We start from the raw sequence: 19,615 nt of genomic DNA, 5'->3' as shown, positions 1-19,615 counted from the left end.
CCCAGCCGCTCCACGGTGTGTGGGATCTTCCCGGACCGGGGCACAAACCTGTGTCCCCTGCATCGGCAGGCGGACTCTCAACCACTGCACCACCAGGGAAGCCCCACAATAGTTGTTTTTGTCTGTCCACAGATATTTCTCCTCCTTCTGGTTAGAGAAGTACATCATTCTGGGTTCAGTGAAGGGAGAATAATCACTAATAAGTGTTAGAATAGGATAACAATTGGTCACATGCTTTCAAGTGATAAAAGCTGATCACACGGTTGTAAGTGGTATTCATAACTGAATTCTTCTACTACTCATTACATGTTGCTATTCCCCTCAAATGGTTCTGTTTCCCTACCTGTGATGATCCAAACTTTTGTTTCTGAAGGGTTTGTTCCATTAATGGTCCTGATTTTACTGGTTTGTTGTAGTGTTCCCATTAATTTTATCACAGGATATGGGTGTACTAAGAGACACCCCCAGAGTAACTCCTGTGTTCCAGACATACTTCTCTTTATGTCCATTATGTAGCAACAACCTAATTTCCCCTTAATAGTATTAATTACCCCCAACCAGTACAGTATCATTCACTGGCACGAGTTGCCTAAAAACCAGGTAATTTCTCGTTTAATAAAATCAATGTATTCGCTGGTGGAACAGTCTTCACTTGGGAACAAATACCTCCAGATCAGCAGAGCCTAAAGTTGTGGGATAGGAAGCAAAGAATTCACTAGTGGAACATTAAGTGTAATTGCAAAAGGCGGCACTCGCATATCCAGCCTTTGATTTTGAGACTCATGAATCCTACTTTTGTCACTGAATCAGAGTATATGTCACAAACTGGACAACATTATCTCAGCCCCACAAAGTGTTGCCACCCAGTTGACATCATAACTAAGCCTTCAAAAGGCCATTCTTGGCTTCCAGATTTAGCTCAGAAAGCTGAAAAGAGTGTCACCCTTACAGCAAAATAAATTATCTGTGCAAATTAATGACTTTTCTTGAACCCGTTTGAGAACTGCAGCTATAGGGCAAACAACTAACCTGAAATCTGGAGAGAGACAGAGAAAAACAAGGTCTGAGCACTTTTTTACCTTGGCAGATGCTTCCAGATATCATTTAAGCCAGTAAGAAGATGCAGCTAGCAATTTTTTACCAAATGGCTAAAGTCCAGGTATGGGCTAAAATGAGTGTGAGGCTCCTGAGGGACATAGACATGCAGGGGATTGCACACTCTTTCAGGCTTTTCCTCCAGGAATCCAACCACTCCCATGAGGAAGAGTGGGGGAATCCTGAGAAAGATTGCTTCACAGCGCCGGCTGGGAGAGGGGAACACAGCCACTGCTGAAACCTGTCTCTCCTATCTCCTCTGTGGAACAAAAACCTTAATTTGCAGTGAAAAAAGCAACAAAAACTAACTGTAGGACAAAAAGAATGCTCTACCCCTATAGGAGGAGCAGGAAGACATGCTAGGCCTAGTATATATTTGCAAGAGACACAGAACACTTATGAAATCCACACCCCAAGACCCAAGTTTACAGTGCCTGCTTAAAGCTATGACTTAATCTCCACATTATATCCCCCACCCTTCCCCACCACCTCATGCTAAAATGATTTGACTTTTAAAATAACAGTACAATATGGCTGGGAGAGCTAAAAAAAAAAACACAGTAATGGAGGTGAAGAATGCTGTAAATGAGCTTATCAGTAGACTCAACATAGGTAAGCACAGAACCAATAAACTTGAAGATAAGCCAACAGAAATTACCCAAAGTAAAATGCAAAAAGAAAAACAAGAATGAATGAACAAACAGAACAGAATAACCAAGAGATGTGGGATAGTATCAAATGGTGTGATATATACATAATTATAATCCCAGAAGGAGAATTATAATCCCAGCTGAGGTCACAAGGCAGAATATTTGACTAAATAATGGGCAAAATTTTTCCAAAATTAATGACAGACAATAAGTCATATATCCAAAAACCTCAGAGAACCAAGTAGGATAAATACCAAAACCCCACAACTTAGACATATCATATTGAAAGAGCTGCAAACCAGACAAACAAAAATCTTGAAGTCATCCAGAGAAAAAGATACATTACTTACAGAGGGGCAAGGCTTAGAATTATAACATATGTCTCATCAAAAACTATGGAAGCGGGCTTCCCTGGTGGCACAGTGGTTGGGAGTCCACCTGCCGATGCAGGGGACGCAGGTTTGTGGCCCGGTCCGGGAGGATCCTGCGTGCCGGGCAGCGGCTGGGCCCAGGATCCATGGCCACTGAGCCTGCACATCCGGAGCCTGTGCTCCGCAGCAGGAGAGGCCACAGCAGTGAGAGGCCCACGTACCGCAAAAAACAAAAAAAACAAACAAAAAAAACTATGCAAGCAAGAAGACAATAAAGTGACATCTTTCAAGTGCTGAAAGAAAAAAAAAATCAACCCATAATTCTATACCTGGCAAAGGTATCCTTAGGGCTTCCCTGGTGGCGCAGTGGTTGAGAGTCCGCCTGCTGATGCAGGGGACATGGGTTCGTGCCCCGGTCTGGGAAGATCCCATATGCCGTGGAGCGGCTAGGCCCGTGAGCCGTGGCCGCTGAGCCTGCCCGTCTGGAGCCTGTGCTCCGCAACGGGAGAGGCCACAACAGTGAGAGGCCCGCATACCGCAAAAAACAAAAACAAAAAAAAAAGTATCCTTAAAAATGAAGAGGAAATAAAAATGTTCTCAGACAAATCAGAACTGAGGGAATTCACTGTCAATAGAACTACTCTAAAAGAAATGTTGAAGAAGTTCTCAGGGACAAAGAATATTAGGTGAGAAACATGGATCAACATAAAGCAATAAAGAGTATCAGAAATCAATAAATGAAGGTAAAAGAAAATATTTTCAATTACTCTAAAAGACAACTTAGTCTTTAAAGCAAAAGGCCATTCTACCATTCTATTAGGACAGTTGTTTTAGGTGATGGGGACATGGTAAGACTAGTGAATTCTATGAGATGAGCATATCACCATACGTCATTTGCTGTAAAATGAGTTCCTTGGTTGGAAATGCTATTCTTTGGAATATTATGATGAAGGCATTCTGTAAATCCACAGGTTGTAGTGATTTTGGCAGAAGTAGTGTAGGTAGGGAAGGTAAATATGCTTCCAAATTATATTAGTCTGAAATAGTCTGTTTCAGTGAGAACAGTGTGTACCCTTTGAATGATGGAATTAATCTAATGTAATCATCCTCCTACCAAGGTTGGCTTATCCTCCAGGAATGGTTCTAAAGCAGGAGGGTCATTGTTGATCTCTACTGTTGTAGCTTGGGCTCACTGCAATGGTTTTGGTCAGTGGAAATTCATGTTGCTAAGTCTATGCATAACCTCCATCCCTGACCACATGACCACTTTGTGCAAAAGCCCATTTAACAAGGACAGGGATGTCTGAGGAAAAATGATGCCTGACATCTGCAGAATGGGTCATCTTTTCTGCCTTATTATAAATATCCTCTTTTGTTGAGGTTGCCCTTTGGTGGTATTCACATCGGATGCAAATATCTCCATACCCTGTCCTCATTTGGAGAGGTCCATTCACATACCTCTACCCCAGACGCTGTGTCATCAGTCTTCCAATTCTGTATCATCCCTGACCATCCAGCCAGATGTCAGCAAATGCCCATGAATGTAGATCCATACTTCTGGCCAACTATTTGGTCCAGATACAGTAGACAGCTAAATGTACCACTTGAAATCCTGCCCAATGAGGTTTTTCCTTCACCAGTACTCTTCAGGTCCACCCCAGGGTGTGGCTGTGGGACTGCAGCCATCCAATTTCAGGTGGTGCCAGCATAGAATTCAGAACCATCTGTAACCCAGGCCCAAATTTTTCTTAGTTATAGGAATTTTCAGTGCATTCACAGGTGCAAGAGAGAGAAGAGGCAATGTAGCAGGAGATGGAACCAGACTCATAAAACTTACTACTTTCTGTAGGAGTTTCTCAAGACCAATCTAGATTGATGATAGAGTGCTGCTGTGCATACGTAATTTTAGGGTTTTATGTGTCTTACAATACTCAGTTCATGATGGGCAGCTGAGGTCACATGGTAACTTAGTGGCTTGTGGTCAAGCTATCAGTCTGTATTAGGGCCAATAGCAGGACAGAGCTGTTTCTCAAAGGACAGTAGTCATCTGCAGAAGATGGCATAGCTCTGTTTCAAAATCCTATAGGAGCCTGCCAAAGGCTTCATACAGTATCCCTATCCATACCAAAGAAAGCACAAGCACAATCATATCTGCTGAGTTATATGGCCCAAATGACAGAGCAGGTTGTGCAGAAGCCTCAATCTGATGCTGAGATTCTTCCAGGATCCACACCAAACCAGCAGGCTTTTGGGTTATCCAGTAAGTGGATCAGAGTATGTTGTCTCTAAAATCCAAAGAGGCCCAATAGGCATCCTTACTGGTAGGAAGAATCAGATGAAACAACTTGTACTTTATCTTGGAAGGGGTACCTTCCAAGTCCATACCCTGGATCACTGGACCCTATAAATCAACCAGTTCAGGAAAGGTCATTACTGGTTCTTCAGACAAGGGGAGACTAATTTACAGAGACAGAGTACAAAAGGCTATTTCTGATGCAAAAGATGCTTGACAAAATTTGGGTTCTTAGCCTAAATGGAGTCTCCTCTATGTTCCCACCCCAATTCTCTCACTCCTTCCAATCAATGTTCTAACATTAATATAAGAGACCATTTGATGTTATAATTTTAATTTGCATTGTAACCTAGCCATCCACATGACTAGACTTTGGGCTTGGTCAGAAACCTTGACACTCTGCAGCTAAAAGAAATAAAGGTTTATTTTAGGGCAGTCATAGAAGCCATCTTGTTCCTTACCTGGATCTAAAACTGGGAATTTAAAGTTCTGAACTAATCATTTTCTTTCTTCAAGTTCTATAGTGCATCTGGAAGCAATCAACCAACACTATTGTTTTTCCCCTAAGATAATCTATGGTATCAGCTATTTCTATAGGCAGTTGATTTCTCATGACCATGTGTTATAATTTAAGTAACTATTTTGCCACTTCATGCAATAGGCTACCATTTTATTACTGGCAACAGGGTCATTAATCCCAAATTTAGGTAGATCAGAGAATCAATTCTAAAGTCCCATCATCATGTTTCTGTTCCCCTGGAACAATTTTCAGTACCAATAACAATATCAGCTGAGTTTAGTGAGAGAAGCAGAGATCTTAATAAGTCTTATGGAATAAGAGATTTACTATAGGATTTAAACCTTCTACACCTGTAGTAGGAGCTGGGGAAGTAACAGCCAGAGAAGGCTAGTTGAAGGAACAGAGAAGGAGTCACCAACTAACTAATCAGAAAAGTAAAGCATATATAGCTGCCTAAGTGGGACTGCAAAGGGCAAGCTATTGCCTCTGCGTAGTTAGTTATTGCCTCTGTGTTTAAACCAAGTGTCTGTTGCTCATCAACAGGTTTGGCAGATAGGAAGACAAGTTGGAGGTGAAGTGAAGGAGAGTGAGGACCATCTGGAACTTGTCAAGGTCAATATATGACCTCTTTGTCTGTTCATCACCACATTTGACTAAGATAACCTTCAGAGAGCAATGGCCAGTGCTTCACTTCAGCTTGGTATGGGCTTAAGAGGGTATATATGCCGTGGTGGGTATTTGGTGGGTAGGTGAAAAATGGAGACACAATATGCTATATTTCAAAGAACAAAAATCAAATTAACATCAGACTTCTCCTCTGTTATATTAAATACCAAATACTTAATTGAGCAATATTGTAAGAGTTTTGGGAGGGAAAGGATGGGCCATTAGAAATTATGTTTAAATTGTCTTTCATGTAGAAAAGTAACAAATTTTATTCTTTGATATGCAAAGGTTCAGAAAATATATGACCTATCTACCCTTTTAGAAGAGCTACTGACAGTTATAGACCTATTTATCTAAGAGAGTCACCAAAATTAATACCTCCATAATTAGAAGGTTTGGGTATTAGTTAAAAAGATTTGTTTAAAAGAACTATTTATAGGCACAGCACACAACTCCCAACAAAAATTCTGAGAATAATAATTTAAGAAGCCATAATGAATTGACTTTACCATCCTAATGATCTTGCAAGAATGCAAAAGTGTGGATGCCTCCTTCTCAAAGAAAATTGGACAAAATTTAAAAACAAGCAGTCTCATTATAAATATTATTTTCCTTTAGGATTTGACAAAAAAAAAAATATTTTTTAGGTAACCTCACCTCAATCAAAGTATATACTTACTTTTAGAATTTCAATTAAATAATGAAATAATTATAAACTATCTAGCCCTAGGATAATTTCTGTAAGAAAATACATGAAAATAATGATGTAGCTTTATTGAAGTGATGGCATTTTGATTGAGTTTTGTCTTTCTATTTGGAATTATTTTCCAAATTATCTTTCATAAGCAATAATAAATTTGTTAATTGCAGGAGTTATGCTTCCAGGTAAGATGTAGTCAGTCTCACAATGCCTAGTCTAAAAGTCCTGCCAGAGGAATGGGTATGTTATACACACAGGAGAGAACTCCAGATTTCACCCTCAAGATGTTTGAAACCTGAGGTGAACTCAAACAAAATAAACTTGTAATCTAAACCCAACAGAGCATAATCCTGATTGGATCAAAGTAATGTTTCTCAGTCTAGCTTCCTGACAGTAGAAAAGACACGCACTCTCTGGGACAAAATAATATTTCAGTTCCCATAAATTTTTAGATATATAATGTTCAGCATACAATAAAAAAAAGAAATGAGACATGCAAATATGAAGGAAAGTGTGACTTGTCAACAGGGAAAACACAGCCATTAAAAGCAGAACCATAGATTACCCAGATGTTGGAACTGGCAAACAAGAACTTTTAAATTACTATTAGGAATGTGTTAAGGAAAACAGGGGAAAAGACATATAAAACAGTTAAAATAGGGCTTCCCTGGTGGCACAGTTGTTGAGAGTCTGCCTGCCGATGTAGGGGACATGGGTTTGTGCCCCAGTCCGGGAAGATCCCACATGCCGCGGAGTGGCTGGGCCCGTGAGCCATGGCCACTGAGCCTGCGCATCCGGAGCCTGTGCTCCGCAACGGGAGAGGCCACAACAGTGAGGGGCCCATGTACCGCAAGAAAAAAAAAAACAGTTAAAATATAGAGAACTTAATAAAAATAAATTTCTAAAAAACAAGCAAGTATATATTCTAGAACTGAAAGATACAATAATTGAAATTAAGAATTCATTGTATAGGCTTAGCAGCATACTAGATGTAGGATAAAGGATCAGTGAACTTGAAGAAAATCAATATATATTATCCAAGCTAAAACACAGGGAAAAGAAGAAGAAAAAAGAGATGAGAGGGCTTCCCTGGTGGCGCAGTGGTTGGGAGTCTGCCTGCCGATGCAGGGGACACGGGTTCGTGCCCCGGTCCAGGAAGATCCCACATGCCGCGGAGCGGCTGGGCCCGTGAGCCATGGCTGCTGGGCCTGTGTGTCCGGAGCCTGTACTCCGCAGCAGGAGAGGCCACAACAGTGAGAGGCCCACGTACCGCAAAAAAAAAAAAAAGATGAGAGAGTGGGAAGAAGTAAAGGAGAAGAGAACAATTGGAAGAATTTTGGAAAATTTTCTGCTGTTATCTCTTCAAATATTTCTTCAGACACTTACTTCTCCTCTCCTTCTGAAACATCATTTAGATTCATATTAGACTTTTTCATTATGCTAACATTTCTCTTATGCTCTTTTCTGTATTTTTCATTCTTTTTTTCTTTCTGTGCTTCAGAAAATTTTTCTGTTTTCAGTTCACTAATGATCTCTTTTGTGCTAATCTACTGTGGGACCCTTCCATTAAGTTGTTAAGTTCAGTTACCACTGAGGTGAGATTCTACAGTTTAGAATTAGAAATTCCATTTGATTCCCTTATATAGATTCCAGTCTTCTGATTAAATTCTCCATTCTTTCATCAGTTTTGTCCATCTCTACTGTGATTTTCTTGAACACATTAAAGTTCTTGTCTGCTGTTTTCAATATCTGGATCAGCTGTGGATCTATTTCTGTCCTCTATTTCGTCTTCACTTATCTATTTTATGTTCTTGTCTCTTGGCGTACCTAGTAATTTTTGACTGGATGCTAGATATCATGTATAGAAGTTGTAAAATCTCCAGATGATATTGTTTCCTTCAGAGAAGATTTACCCTCCCTTTTTCTTTGAAGACAATAGGTGCTCCTTTAATCAAGGGGCCACCATTTGGGTAAGGATTTTTGTCTGCCCTTGTTTTTTCCCCTATGCTTATGGTATACTTCTCCAGGACTTTCAACGAAATGCCTGATATGTTACCCTGAGCCCTTCCCCAGAAAATTCTAAATTCTAATCTTTACCTCCTTAGTACCTTGAGATTGCAAAACTCTCCACTCTAATTTTTGGAAGCACTCTACTTTGTTTCTTAGCTTAAGAATTGTAAAACTTAAGAATTTAGCAAACGACAAGGGGAAACTCTCTGCATGTCAACCTCAATTCTCCATTCCTCTCTTCTTACTGGCATCTTAGCTCCTCATGCCTTCATTTGTGTTTCTCTAGCAAAAACTGTGACAAAGCTCTGTTAATTTCTCTGTTCTCCAGTATTGGCTCTCTGGGTAAATCCTGGAATATCAATCTCTTGCTTTGTGTCCAGAAATAGAAACTTCCTCAGTGCAAAAGCACCAATAGACATCATCAATCTATAATAGGATACTCTATCATGTCCCTCAGATGTTTCACTTTAACTGAAGAACAAGCAGAACTGATTTAAGCAGAAGAGGGAGAAGATCAGATTTACATTTTAATATTAATATTTTACAACCTCTAATGAAATAATAAATTCAGGGAATAATCATCAATGGCTACTAAATTCATAGGCTCAGTTGTTCTCCACTTTTTTCTCGGGGATGCCTCACACTTTTAAAAATTATTGGACACCACAAGGAGGTTTTCTTTTTGAAAGTTATATATCTCAATATTAATTACACTAGAAATTAAAACTGAGAAAAATTTAAAACACAAGAATGTCATGTAGCATCTGAAAATCTCTGCTGTACACTTGTGAGAATATAAAGAGGAAAAGCAAATAATGTCTATTATTATTTTGAAATATTTTGACCTTGCAGACTCCCTGGAAGAATTTCAGAGATCCCCAGAGTTTATGGACTACGATTTGAAAACTATGGCATTAGCTGAAATATTGTTAGGAAACTCGATGATGAATGAATTAGGCTAACAATACCTGAACTCAAAGCCAATCTTGTCCACACAAAAAAGGGCATTATTTGACTCATGATGCAATACAATATGAAGTATACAGCACACATGCTTGCCAAAGAATATTGAACCCTAATCTAATAAAATTTCTAGATTTAACAAGTTTACAGGAAATACAAGGAATAGAAGAACATGTTTGCAATTAGCAAAATCTATAAAATGGGAAATTCTACATACAAATAAACCAGCTTTTTAAGCAAACAAATGGCAAAAAGAGGAAAAGGGAGGCAGGGATTATCGATTTTTTTTTTTAAACTGGAAGTTTGTACTTTTTGACTCCCTTCACCCATTTAGCCCACCCTCTCCACCCCCCTGTCTCTGGCACCCAGCAATCTGTTCCCTATATCTATAAGTTTCATTTTCTTTATGTTTTTTAGCTTCCACATATAGGAGAGATCATATGGTATTTGTCTTTCTCTGTCTGACTTATTTCACTTAGCATAACGCTCTTGAGGTCCATTCATGTTGTCATAAATAGCTAGATTTCATTCTTTGTTATGGCCGAATAATTTTCTATTGTTTGTACATACCAAATTTTCTTTATCGTTCATCTGTGGATGAACACTTAGGTTGTTTGCATATCTTGGCTATTGTAAATAATTCTACAGTGAACATGGGGTGCATATATCTTTTCAAGTGTTTTTGTTTTCTTCAGATAAATACCCAGAAGTGGAATTGCTGGATCATATGGTAGTTCTATTTTTAATTTTTTGAGGAATCTCCATATTGTTTTCCATATTGGCTGTACCAACCCACATTCCCAGCAACAGTGCACTGCTGTTCTAGCAGGTATAAGGCTATAACTCGTTGTAGTTTTGATTTGCATTTCTCTGATAATTAGTGATGTTGAACTCTGCCTATCTTTGAAGACTTCCATTTTGCCAGACTCATGTGAATATACCTTCCCACTATATGAAAATAGTCTTGTTAATGTCAATTAGTGTTGAAATATAACATCATTACCATATATAAACAAGAAATGCCCCAGTAGGACCAGGATACAGTCTCATGGGACCTGCAATCTACAGATGGTCAGATAATAAGGGATATAATGATATCCCTTATTATCATTATATAATCACATATGGTAGGAAGAGAAATTTTAACAAAATTACATATGTTAAGCTAGACTGAATCTGGTGTACAGGTATCCAGTGGGCTCCTGATAACATTTCATATAGAGAGATGCAAAAGACCGTGAGAACTTTGTCAAATTCCTTAAAATTTGTGACTTGACCATGTTTGTAGTTTTAGTCACCTTATCTGTTTCTTTACTGCCTTAAAGCCCTTAGTACATTCCATTTACTGAGGGTTTCCAGTGTGCCTAGTACTGTGCCAGGTATTTTAAATATTTTGTGTCATGCAGTCTTTACAACCATGATAGGTAGATATAACCTTCATAGTGGAGGAAATTAGGAATCAGAGAGATTAAGTGACAACCACAAAGCTAGTAAGTGGGAGGGACAAGATTTACATACTTGACTCAATATACCATAATCTTTTCAATACAACTGAGATCTCCAATTATGAAGTACATAGGAACTAGTAGAAAGCTGATTAAAAAAAGAGAGAGGAAAAATCTCAGGCCCGCCCCCAGACTATTAAATCCACATCTCTCTGCTAACTGCCAATCTTCGCCACATTTCAAACTCCTTAGTCAAAATTACAGAGGAAGCTAGGGTGTTTGTCTTAGATGTTTACAATCACATGTTTAACAGGTAATCTCATAGGTTATAAACTAGCTTCCCTCCAATCATGTACCTACCCTGATCTAATCATTAATCCTGAAATGCAATTCAAGGTGGCTTCCCTGAGTAGGGCTTGAGTTAAAAGAGGTTAGTGGGGGTGGTAGCTAGTATGACTTTATGTCCTGTATATTTCACTTTTTGGGTGTAATGCATGAAACGTCTCCTTATGATCTATCATGTGAAAAACTATAAATGTATTCAAATTGTTGTTAATACACAGTTTAACTACTCTATCAAAAAGTGATATTGGGGCTTCCCTGGTGGCGCAGTGGTTGAGAGTCCGCCTGCCGATGCAGGAGACACGGGTTCGTGCCCCGGTCCGGGAAGATCCCACATGCTGCGGAGAGGCTGGGCCCGTGAGCCATGGCCGCTGAGCCTGCATGTCCGGAGCCTGTGCTCCGCAACGGGAGAGGACACAACAGTGAGAGGCCTGCGTACCGCAAAAAAAAAAAAAAAGTGATATTGGACTTCCCTGGTGGCACAGTGGTTAAGAATCCGCCTGCCAATGCAGGGGACGTGGGTTAGAGCCCTGGTCTGGGAAGATCCCACATGCCGTGGAGCAACTAAGCCCATGTGCCACAACTACTGAGCCTGCGCTCTAGAGCCTGTGAGCCACAACTACTGAGCCAGCGTGCCACAACTACTGAAGCCTGCACAACTAGAGCCAGCGCTCCGCAACAAGAGAAGCCACAGCAAAGAGAAGCCCGCGCACCACAATGAAGAGTAGCCCCCACTGGCCACTAGAGAAACTAGAGAAAACCCACGTGAAGCAGCAAAGACCCAACAGAGCCAAAAATAAATTAATTAATTAATTTTTTTTAAAAAGTGATATTAAGACGTGTAGTAGGAGAAAAAATGTCCCCTCCCCTAAAAGGTGTATTTACTTCCTAACCCTCAGAACCTGTTAATACTAACTTATGTGACCAAAGAATGAATATTACCATGTATGGCAAAAGATGTGATTAAATTAAGGATCTTCAAAGGAAGAGTCTATCCTGTATTATCTGGGTGGGCCTGAAATACAATCAAATGTATCCTTATAAGAGAGAGGTAGAGGGATATTAGAAAGACACACAGAGGAGAAGGCAATGTGAAAACAGAGGCAGAGTTCAGAGTGATATGGCCAAGAGCCAAGGAATGCCAAGGAATGGCAGGCAACCACGAGTAGCAAAACGAGGCAAGGAATCACATCTCCCCCAGAGCCTTTGGAGGGAGTGTGACCCTGCTAACACTTTGATTTTGCACTTCCGAACCCCAGAACTATGAGAGAATAAAGGTGTGTTTGTTTTAAGCCACCAAATTTGTGGTGATTTTTTTATGGCAGCCACACTAAACTAATACAAGGGGTAATTTTCAAAGTTGGTTTTTCCCCTTCAGTTCAAAATCTCCAGGCATTTTATGTTAGCCCTCTGATTCCTTTGGGGACCTCTCCAAGTTTTACTCCTTGCTCTTCTTTAGTCTTTGGACTAAATTCTAAATGTAAATACCACAAACATTCCCTGTTGATCAGTGGTTTACAAATACTGGTGGCATAGGAATACCCAATCTTCACTCATCACTAATAAAGATTCTTGGACTCTACCGTAGTCTTTAGAATCTAAGAACCTAAGCATCTAAGAAACTAAATTTTTTGACAAGTAGCACAGATCATTTTGATAGGCCTCGGACCACATTTTATTTTTATTTTTATTTTTGCCACACCTCGCGGCACGCGGAACTTCCCTGACCAGGGATCAGATCCATGCCCCCTGCAATGGAAGTGTAGAGTCTTAACCACTGGACCACCAGGGAAGCCCAGACCACATTTAAAAAACCAATTATTTGAAATAGTGGAGGAAACATGAAACATTACTACATAAAGTCAGGCTCAGCTGTGAGTGATGGAAAATCAATAATACTGACTTTTAAAAGATAGAAGTTTATTTCTCTCACACATAAAAAATAGTCAGAGGTAGGCAATCCAGGGCTGTCACAGCCCTCCATTATATAAGAAATTCAGTCTTCTTCTAAATTGTTTCTCCTTGTATCTGACAGCAATATCATCCTCAGCATGGACCTTTTGCCTCATGGGACCAAAATGGCTGCTTGAGTGCCAGCCATTATGTCCACATTTGTCCTATGGGAAATTACCTTGATGCAACAGTAGACTTTAAGTACACTACCATGCAAGCTGTCACAGAAGTCATGAAACAAAAAGGTCTGCAGACCAAGTAAAGATGCTCAAATTATATGGTTTATTAAATCAATTTAAAACAGAATGAAAAACAAGGAAAATGAAATGGGATAACAATTTTGCACATTTAAGATAGGATGCAAGTGGGATGGAAGGACCACATTATCTGAACCCTGGGTTACATAATGTTCATATATTCTCTTTTTCTCTCTACCACACATATCTTCCCCTTTGATGGTGTGATTTTGACGAGCAGAGCTAGGATTTGAGCAAGGGAGCTTGGCAGACAGGAGGTGTCTGGAACCAACACACTCATGTGTTCTATCAGCAAGAAATGGGTGAGTATGCCTGGCTACCAGTGTAGCTCCCTAATTAGCCTGCTGAACAATTATGTGTGTTATCTATGTTTGTAGGGTAGAGCACATGTGAGGCCAGAATGATACCATAATGAATATCACTAATGAGTAGCTGTATTCCTTTCCTATTGTTGTGTCTCAAATTACCACCAATTTGGCAGCTTAAAACAATACCCATTTAGTAGTCACAGCTCTGTAGGTTAGAGGTCTGGCACCGCATGACTAGGTTCTCTGCTCAAGGCATCACAAGGCTGAAGTCAAGGTTCAGCTGGGCTGAGTTCTTGTCTGAGGCTCTGTGGACAAAACCACTTCCAAGCTCATTCTTCTTGTTGACACAATTCAGTTCCTGAAGTTGCAGGACTGGGGTCCCCTTTCCTCAGCGACTGTGAGCTAGGGGCTGCTCTTGGCTCCAGCAGGGTGCTGACATTCTTGGCAACGTGTCCCCCTTCCATCTTCAAGGCAGGAATGGTGCATCAATTCCTCTTGCTTTGAATCTCTGGCTTTCCGTCTCTGATCTCTAGGCCTGTGTGTAAAGGGCTCTAGTAGTTATAGGTCAGGCCCACCTGAATAGTCCCCCTATCTCAAGGTCAACTGATTGAGGATCTCAAATACATCAGCAAAATCCCTTCACAGCAACACCTAAATCAATGTTTGATGAATAACTAAGTGAAGATGTGTAGATAACCAGGGGCCAGAAATTTGGGGGGCCATTTTACAATTCCGCCTACCACAGCAGCCGCCTGAAGGATGGCCTCGCTGTTAGCCTAGAGATGTATCTACACCTCGTGACTTGACCTTTTTACCCCTTTCTACCTGTGACTAGCATTCTTGTTTGTCCTGTCATACACTCCTTTTTTTTTTTTTTTTTTTTTGGCCACACCATGCGGCATGTGGGATTTTAGTTCCCCCACCAGGGATGGAACCTGCTCCCCCTGCAGTGGAAGCACGGAGTCTTAAGCACTGGACCACCAGGGAAGTCCCTATACTCCATTTATTATATGTAACTTCAACATGTTTTACAAGTTACTAACTTACCTAAAATCTATATTTAACACATTTTATAAATTCTGCCCATGTCTCACAAGCTACGTGCTTACACATTATCTGTAGTTAACACCCTCCACGAGTTTCACCTGTATTTCATAGGCTACTAGCTTACCTGGTGTTTAGGCTTAGTACTTCTTAGGAGTTTCAAATATCTCATTTGTTTGTCTTATCCTGAATGTAAGAATTGAATATTCTCAAATAAGATGACACACATACATTCTTTCAGTCAGCAGGAAAAAGAAGGAAGTGAAAATGGTATGTCCCTACTACCCCCACTTAAGGACTTTCACAAACAGCATTTCTCCTTATATTCCACTGGTGAGAATGGGGTCACGTGCACATACCTAGCTTAAAGAGAGATGAGGAAAAGCAGTCTTTATTTTGAGTAGTCATGTACCTAGATAAAAACTGAATGTTCTGTTACAAAGGAAGAAAGGAATAGTGAAGGAAAATTTGTAATTTCTATTACAATTAGTAAAAAGACAAAGTAGCAATAATAATAAATATGATGTAGAGACTATGGCTAAAGCTGTCACGTCTGCAACTGGTCATGAGGCACTAGCTGGTGTTGACGCTTAGTAACTGACCCCTCCCTTTACCTAGACTGTGTGTGCTTTGCCTTCTGGCGGCACCTCAGCTTGTAGGAGTCTACTCCTCCTTTCCCTCTCCTCCCTCGCCTACTCACCCAACCCACAGTTGAGTGATTCAAAGCTTTAATTCTGAGAGCAATGAATCATTTGTGATCCTGCCTGTGCATGTCTCTGGTACTCTGGTACCACTAGATAACAGTAAGAGGAGATGCCCCCAGGAGTTCCCTAGGATTCTTGCTGTACTCTTCATTTCTCCTTTATAATCATGATCCATCATCCAGCTAAAGTCATTACTTCCTTTTCTGCCTCTTGCTTTGGTGTCATAGGAGCCTGAATTAGCCAGATGGTAGCTGCTTCTTCAAACTTATTTCCACTATTACTACATCCCATCTTCTTGGTTACTAAGGCTTGAGAGCTGAGAAGTCCATTGTTTCAAGCTCAGGAAACAAAAATTCTGAAACAATTATTAGGTGCCATGATGAGCAGTGCCACTCTCAAGTACACTGCTTGTTTCCTAGATTCATTCTTCCTTATAGGAGAGAAAGTATCTTTGTTGGTCACTGGTTCAGTACATTTATCACATTCTACAAGACAGGACTCTAACTTTTCAAAATGGGGTTCCCAATTTGATACCCTGGTTGGATTTTCAATAAAATATTCTTCTTTCTTCTAAAGCCAACTTGTGGGCACAACAAAGTATGATAACAATACTGTGGGCTTCAGCCTCATTTGTTTTGCTGTGAAGAGCTATGTGAGACAATGTGGATGGAGTGTCATAATGATGCATAATGCATCCAATAACTTTATATATGATGTCACTATAACTATGGAACTGAATACACAACCAGAGTGAGTCTAGGTGAGGACAAGACATTGTCCTCTACTTGTCAGGAGAGCTTGATGAAGTTGACTTATAATCAGGTAGACTGCTTCCCCTTAAAGCATGGATGGGCTCTCTCTCTATTTTCCTCTTAATTGTTCACTGATCACTGTGGCTTGCCGATTAAATCCTTAGCAGTGCTAGCAGATGAATTAGCCTTGGTGAAGTGAAGTCCAGGTGATAAACGCATGATGGCCTCCTTCACTGCCACCATTGCTGCTTTGCTCATGGGCCCATTGAGCAAGAACAAGGCCAAGGATGATTGACAATCACAATATGGGTCGTATCATCCAGCTAAATAATTAGCCATCATGTTTTAAGCAAGAATGAGTTCAGAATCAGACTGAGCCAACTGGGCATCAAATTCATTGCTAACTCTCATATCTCTAAGCCCATATTCTGACAAGTGGAATTAGTGATGTCCTGGGTCCTAAGAACTTGGTATGTTAGGTCATAGCCAATATCAAAAAGTTTTGCTATTTGCCCTCTCCCGCTGTGTGATGTTATATCATCCTTTCTGTGGGGTTTCTCATCTCACATATATTCAGATATTTCACTTTTAAACTTGTCAGAGAACTGCCCAACTGCCTGTAATTCTATTACTGTGGTTTAAACCATTCTTTGTTATGTCTAGTGTTTTTCTGAAGTACACATTAAGCAACCTCTTAGTAAGCTGGTTGTCAGATTTTTCTTGCAAATCCCACTGCTCTAAAGTTAAAACCATTGATATCTGGAGTGAGGCATCTTTTGGCAGGACTCATATTACAGTGTCTAATTACCCACTGCTTTTCTTTTAACTTCTGCGATTGCTGTGCCTGGACCACTACACCCGTTTTATTTTCTTAATAGTTGCCACTTGGTCTAGGTCAACCCCAATTTCTCCTAACACTGTAGTTACCAATTGTATTTTGGGTTTTGCCTCCATATCAGTTGGTATGGAAAATTAGCTTTCAAAGCCTATTTTCAAAATGTGTTCTAAGGACCTTGTGCTTAAGAATTCCCTGGGAGGTCTTGAGTAAAAATTCAGACTCCTGAGCTGATCTCAGTTCTATAGAATCAGAATATCTGAGTACAAGGCCAGGAATCTTCATTTTAACAAGCTTCTTAGGTAAGTCTACAATAAGAACCATTGCCTGGTTGGCCTTCTGTTATCAATTGAATCCTAATGGATAGAGAGAGGGGTGGATAATTGAATCTTGATTGATGAATTGGTTGGGACAGTGAAGAACCAGTAAAATATTCCTTCTTGGGAAAGAATTTATATTTCCTTTCAACATAAAACCAGATAAAGAAAGTGAGGCAAAAAGAGTTAATGTATTTATCTAAGATCACAAGCTAGAAGGAGTTATGCTGCTTTCTTAAACCCCTGTCCTATGCGACAGACATAAGGTCTTGGAGTAGACCACAGAATAAATACCTCAAAACATATAACTAAGTTGTAATTGAGTGGAAGAGCCAAAAGTAAGTTTTGCATATTATACAGGCATAAATAAATGTAAAAAAATTATTCATAATTATTTGTGAGGCGGCCTGAAATGTGGAAGTTATATTAGAACTTGATCTGCTTCAAACTCCATTTCTCCATTTTTAGAAATTCAGCTAAAAGTGTTCCTATTAAAGAAATATTAGCATTTATTTGCTTAAAAGGAAAGTAAAGGTATTACAATTCTTGCTTTTGCTAATAAATTAGGGAAAAATTCTCAGTGAAAGCAGTTTTAGGTGACCTGCAGGGCCCCCTGGCTTGGGATCGCAGCAAAATGCAAAAATGTGGCAGAAGTGACAGAAATAAATGAAAGTCTAGAGAAGAAGTAAATTTGAACTAATTTTTTTCACACTTTACTCTCATTCTTGTTAAGAAAATTTATCCAACACTTGGAACTAAAGCAGAAGGTTAATGTATGTCCTTTCAATGTTATACTTCATCCTGTTAACAGGTTGTCTCTAGTTCTAAGATTAAGTACTATGGTTTAGGACTGTAGAGGTACATATCACCATGCAGATTTTTTTTTTCTGGCAGATATATAAGTAATAAATGTTGTATAAAAAGATATCATCATAGGTTATAGCATTATGGACCAGTCGGATTTGAATCACTTTTGTACCAAATGTAACATTTTTTTCTGTATGTCTTTCTCGAAGGTTTTAATAGTCCTTAATTTCTCTAATTCTCCTTTAAATCAACTTTACAATCCTGCTAGTCCCCTCATTAATGAAAATTGTTGATGGTGTCATTCTATGTGTGGTTGAGTCATTTTAAACGTTTTAGAAATAAAATTATACTTTCACAGTTATGGAAGCTATTCTACCTAGATGCCAACCTGGACTCACCCAACTACAGCCAGTGAAATTGAGGAAGTATACCACATGGAATACTCAAGGCATTTCTCTTTTTGGCCTTTGGAGTGAATTCTAGGCAGCAATATAATTTTACTTTCATTGACTCTCCTGTATCTCCTTTTTTGTGCGACTCTGTTTTGTTTTGTTTTTTTGTTTGTTTGTTTTAATTCGTTTTTTATTTATTTATTTATTTATTTGGCTGCGTTGGGTCTTCGTTTCTGTGCGAGGGCTTTCTCTGTTTGCGGCAAGCAGGGGCCACTCTTCATCGCGGTGTGCGGGCCTCTCACTGTCGCGGCCTCTCCTGTTGCAGAGCACAGGCTCCAGATGCACAGGCTCAGTAGTTGTGGGTCATGGGCCCAGTTGCTCCGCGGCATGTGGGATCCTCCCAGACCAGGGCTCGAACCCGTGTCCCCTGCATCGGCAGGCAGGCTCCCAACCACTGCGCCACCCGGGAAGCCCTGTTTTGTTTTTATTTTTGGTTCTTGGCCAGGTTTGGTTCCAGTTTTGGTGTGCACATAGCTGGTAAATTGTTTCCCATTGGTAGCAACAAGAATTAGAAATCTGATTTTATGATATGAGTCTTTGGTGATCTCTATTGATTTGGTGGGAATCTATTCTTTGTTTAATGGGACATGGCAGAGAATTTTGGCTTATTCGTCATTTTGCTCACTTATTTGACGTTTTGTGAATCCAAATGAATTAAGCAAATGTTTTGTGCCCACTGGAAAGAAGACGTGTCTTTGGCTATCTGGACTGGTGCGTTTTTGTGTTCTGGGTTTACTTTTTGCCCATGGGTAAGGTTGCAGAAGAGAATCTTCGGGCTCTCAGTGTGTCTTTATGACTGTTATTAAAAATAGCATACACATCCCATTGCATGAGTACAAGGTAATATATTACTTTTGGAATCTGTTCACAAATTAGATTATAAAGCCTCTAAAGTTAAAGGAGCTCCAATTTTGTTGGTTTATAGAGACTAAAAAAATCTTACAACCTATAAAGAGCATAAGAATTCCAGGGGAAAACCCCTGAATTTCTAAGACTCTAAATGTGTTGGCCTTTCAAGAAGAAACAAATCTTCTCATTGAAAACTTCTAACTCAGATGCATTTATATATAAAAATCCAAGTTCACAGGACTATGGTGAGTCCTTGGACATATGGGACTAGTTTGATAGTTT

The sequence above is a fragment of the Delphinus delphis genome, chromosome 11 (genome assembly GCF_949987515.2).
Source record: "Delphinus delphis chromosome 11, mDelDel1.2, whole genome shotgun sequence".
Classification (NCBI taxonomy): domain Eukaryota; kingdom Metazoa; phylum Chordata; class Mammalia; order Artiodactyla; family Delphinidae; genus Delphinus; species Delphinus delphis.
Note: the sequence above shows the minus strand (reverse complement) of the source record.